Raw genomic sequence first — 5507 nt, 5'->3', positions numbered from 1 at the left:
ACACGGTGTTAAGAAGGAACGGGTATTCTGTCCCTGACATTAGATCAAAGTTGTTGAGAAAACCGAGACGCCACGCTGTTGAAGCAAGTCAAGAGGGCCAACAAAGAGCGGCTTCCATTCTGCAGTGCAACAACTAGCAATATTGGTAGAGTCCAGAATAGGCTATTAATCAGACCACTCTTCGGCCACCTAGAAAAATTTAAAAATATGTGGTGACGAGTTAAAGGTAATATCATCCTGAGGGTGGCAGGAGTTAACAATATTCTTTGCGAGTTTGGCGACAGCTCCGAATTGGAAGTGCCGTCGTCGACTACGATCCAGACTTCATGGTTGAAGGTACGTAGGTGCTCCGGTTCACTTAATTGTAAATAATTTGGAATCATCTTCTTAGGGCCCGTATATCGGTCCATAGGATAACGCCTGTTGGTAGAATGGGTGCGCATGTCACAGTACCAAGAAACGTGGTACCCTATACCCATGCCATGGATGCAGTATTGTCCTGCCCAGAGCTCTTATGTGGTACACAGCGCTACGCAAAGCGTCTACTTGGTTGTACAGGGTCGTCGTCCGTTTGCGAACTGCTTCAAGTAGTGTATCCACATGGAGGGCAGCGTGCAAGTCAACGATGCGAGTATAGTGGCTGCCACGAAGCATCATTCTGAGTACCATATTTAGTAAAACTTGTGAACGGCCAATTTTTGTTGGACTGGCAACACCACAGATCTAGCTGCCATACCAGTATCTTAAAGAGAACCGTCGTCTTATATAATCGGATCTTTGGTGTTGTCAGCACTCTTGAAAAAAAGGGAGGAGCGTCTTGGCCATACCAAAAGTTTTGTTCCTGAGAGAGTCAGTATGTTTACGGAGAATCAAGGGCCCGGCGGTGATAGAGCACAACCTGTTAAATAAGCACAAGATTTTCTTTGAGAAAAGGACAATACTTGCTCACGCTTCGAACTATTGAGACTCTGTGGTCAGACATGAGGCTGAAATAATACTTTGTGAATCAGTTTCAATGCAAACACCAAGCAATGTATGAAAGCATGCACTTGACAAGGGAAAACCGCAGAGGAATACTTCTCGCAGTTCACTGCCTGATGCGATGGATGGCGCTGTAAGCAACGCCAGACAGAGAGCGCAAGCACCATCATGATGACGTCATCCAGCCAGTCGGATGCCGTTCTGTGGGTATAAATGAGGGAACCCTTGACGAAGATCATGTAAGATATCATCTAAAACTTGGAATTTTATCAGAATTTCAGGTGGCAAGTGAACTGAGAAATTACGTGCAATGTACGACGATGTTTTCTGTATCTCTTCTCGTGATATCCGAGGCTATGTTCATAAGATTTAAAAGTAGCTTGTTGGTGGTTGGCACTATTGCTGCCAATCGCGACCGTGTCAGAGCTTCCATAGGTTCAGGTGACCCCTTGATGCGTTATCTGAGAGGTATGGAGCGACAGGCAGCGCATGGTGGTGATTGTTCCTGCTGGAGCGACATACTCTGAAGAGACAAAGTCATTCGACAGCGATATGCACATATACAGATTGCCGTAGTGGAGCGTACACAAGGTATAGAAGAGCAGTGCTTTCGCGGAACTACCATTTGTACACAAATGATTCATGTGAAACTATTTCCTACGTGATTTTGGTCGCATGACGGGAATCAACACACTTTGAATTCGGAATAGAACATGGAGCTACACGCATGGGACATTCCATATCGGAAATCGTCAGAGAATTCAATATTCCGAGATCCACAGTGTCGAGAGGGAGCCAAGAATACCAAATTTTAGGCAATACTTCTCACCACGAGCAACGCAGTGGCCCATGCCCTTCACTGAACGACTGAGAGCAGCGTCATTTGCGTAGGGCTGTCAGTGGTAGCAGACAAGCAACAACGAGTGAAATAACCGCAGAAATCAATGGGAGACATACGACGAAAGTATCCATTGGCTCAGTGCGACGATACTGGGCGTTCATGGGCTGTGGCAGCAGACGGCCGAAGCGAGAGCCATTACTAATACAACATCGCCTGCAGCCCCTCTCCTTGGCTCGTGACCATATCGGTTGCACTCTAAATCAATGGAAAACCGTCGCCTGGTCAGATGAGTCTCTATGTCAGTTGATAAGAAGTGATGGTAGGATTCGAGTGTGGCTCAGGCCTCACGAAGCCATGGACCTTAGTTATCAACAAGCCACTGTGCAACTTGGTGGTGACCCCATAACGATGTCGGCTGTGTTTATATAGAATGAATTGGGTCCTGTGGTCAAGGTAACACGATCATTAACTGAAAATAATTATGTTAGAGGCATTCATGGACTTCACGTTCCCAAACAACTACGGGATTTTTATCGATGACTATGCGCCATGTCACCGGACCATAAGTCTTTGAGACTGGTTTGCAGGATATTGTGGACTATTGGAGCGGATGATTTGGCCACAGAGATCAGCCGACATGGATCGTATAGAACATTTATGGGAAACAATGGAAAATTCAGTTCGTGCAAAAAATACAGCACCGGCAAAACTTTCGCGCACTTGTGAACGGCCATAGAGGCAACATGGCTCAATAATCCTGCAGGGGTCTTCCAACGAATCCATGCCACGTCTAGTTGCTACACTACGCCGGGCAAATAGAGGTCCGACATGATATTGGGAGGTATTCCATGATTTTTGTCATCTCACTGTAACTGTGTTTACGGGTCGCTTGATGGACAAGGTGCCGAGAGCAGGCTGTTAGCTCTTGTTTTTTGGAATGAGTAACCTCTGTTAAATGCTTATTACATAAAACGAATGTTATGAGTGAATATCAGATACCTTGGGTTCTATTCCTTTTTTAACGCTCCATTTACCCATAGTAATTTGGATAGGGAGCTTAAATTAACTAAATTAACAAACTAGCGCCACCTTCGCATACGAATCACATCACAACAAAAAGAAAACACCATTTCACCAGCTGAAAGGCAAAACGACGTACATCTACATCTACATTTATACTCCGCAAGCCACCCAACGGTGTGTGGCGGAGGGCACTTTCGTGCTACTGTCACTGTGTCACTGTAAAATAAGTACAAGAACACATGAAAACACTACAACAGTAACTTAATACAATATAGAAAAAAGTTTCATTTCTTAAAGTAGAAAGTTACTCGTCACAAAAGACAACTTCCTTTCTCAACAATATTTCTCGTTTTCTAGCTCGCGAGCACATTCATTATATAATATGCGCACAGTAATCGATGGCTGTAGTGAGGACGGTCTTTGGGCAGTCGTGACGAGAAGTCTGACCTGAGTTCTTTGGCGAGCAGAGTGTCCGACAGTGAGGGCTGAGCGCTGCCTCGGGCTGGGAATGCAGTAACGAGAGAGGCTTGCTGCTGATCCTTGTTGGGTGCTGGATGCATGACTCCGTATATGTGCAGCTATGTGCTGACATGTTCTTAATACAGAAAGTTGATGCGGTAAATTGCCATGATATTGCTTTCAGTATACTCTTGTTACGAGCTACAACTTACATGAAGTAAAGCGCAACACTACACAGCTTAGTGTATTAATTCAGTGCAAAATTCTAGATTTGTAAAGAGCCTTTACGAGTAGTGAACTTCAACAGGCTTTGTACTATGAGATACTTAGTCTCGGTGCACATGGGTCAAAAATCGGTTTTTCAGTAGTACATCCAAATCGTAGGCGAGTCAAATAAAACCACAATCTTATTCATTTAAAAATTCTTGATGTTTTCTTAGAATTCGTAAACAATTTGTGGGCTAATTCTTTGTAATATGGTGGCATAGGGCGCTGCGTGGTTCCTGTATGAACCATAAACTATGTACTAGACGACGACGGTTCAAAACTCCGTCCAACCATTCAGATTTAAGTTTTCTGTGGTTTCCTTAAATCACTCCATGCAAACTCTGGGTTGGATCCTTTGAAAGGGTACGGTCTATTTCCTTCTCCATCCTTAAAAAATACCGAGCTTGTGCTCCCTCCCTAATAACCTCGACGTTGATAGGACGTTGAACCTTACTTTTTCTTTCTTCCGTGTAGTCTGTACTTTGTATGATAAGATGTGTCTTGAGTTGAAATAATCATTAACTTGAATAACATCTCTCCGAATACATTTACATATCGTTGCCACTGATAAGCTGACACTTGAAACATAACGGTTCTACGTAACATGCCATGGTTCGCGGACTTTGCAATTAAGATGCAGTCGAGGTTCTGCTTCAGCTTACGTGTTCATTCACAGCAGCTGGGTTCATAGTCACCATTTATTCGTTCCCCAGCAAGATTAGTTATAACTTTTCTGCGCGATCTTTCAGGCTTTTTTCAAGGTAAGTTGCTTCGACATCTTCTTAGTGGCCAAAGGTATTTCCGGTTCTATCCACAGTTTATTGTAGAACATTGTAAGCTCACCGCACGAAGTTGGTGACCACAGTGCACTTACACAGATGACTTGGTAAGCCTTTACTGAAGGCGCAGCAATCGAGTCACGTGCTCAACCGAACGCTCACTGTCTATTTGGAAATTGGGAAATTTTTGATAGGGCTATGGAACCAAACTGCGGAGGTGATCGGTCCCTAGGATACTAACTACTTGATCTAGCTTAAATTAACTTACGCTAAGGACAACACACCCACCCATGCCCGAGGGAGGACTCGAACCTCCAAGGGGGGGGGGGGGGGGCGGGGAGCCGCGCGAACCGTGACAAGACCCCTGAACGGCACAGCTACCCCGCGCGGCCCACTGTCTATTACTGAGCATAAGGCAGTAGCGATCAATGAGACATTCATGTTTCAAGTGAACATTGCACGTAAACGTGGGTAAATGTAAGGACGCAACAGAGTGGCAAAAAGGAGAAATCGTGTTTGGCCATTAAGTGTGAGACGTTGAAGGGCTTGTTGGTGTTCAGCGGTGGAGTGTTCAGCATGTGTACACCTGGTCAAGAAACACGACGTTAGAATTGCGGTCGGAAAAAGATCCTGACTCAGAGGGACCGGAGACGAGTTTCACAGCTTGTGAAGCATAATTGCTTCCAAACACGATAGGATTGCTGCATGCACTGAATGAAGGTCCATCCCAACCTGATAGCGAGAGAACATTGCGACGGGAACTGCACGCAATGGATATTTGGAGTCTGTCACCTCGCAAGAGGCCATTCCTCGCACAGGCACATAAAGACGACTACACCAAAGTCCATCGTGATGGAACAATATGTGAACGGTTTACTGAGCACTTCACCACCCTGTTACATATTGACTGGCCTGCAAAATCACCTGACCTGTGACCCACTAAAATCAGTGGAACATGTTGGAACAGCGGGAAAACGCCGAGGTCAGCATCCCCTCAAACTGGTGTGATTGGGCGATCAAATCCTCAGTGAATGGCTTAACCTGGATGCAACCTCCTGGCCTCACTTTCCGACCGAAACCGGTTGTATGACAACTCCAGAGGCAAATTACAAGATACTATTTTATTCTTGCAATGATATCTCAAATTGTGAGAAATT

This window comes from Schistocerca gregaria, chromosome 3 (genome assembly GCF_023897955.1).
Source record: "Schistocerca gregaria isolate iqSchGreg1 chromosome 3, iqSchGreg1.2, whole genome shotgun sequence".
In the NCBI taxonomy this organism is placed as follows: Eukaryota; Metazoa; Arthropoda; class Insecta; order Orthoptera; family Acrididae; genus Schistocerca; species Schistocerca gregaria.
Note: the sequence above shows the minus strand (reverse complement) of the source record.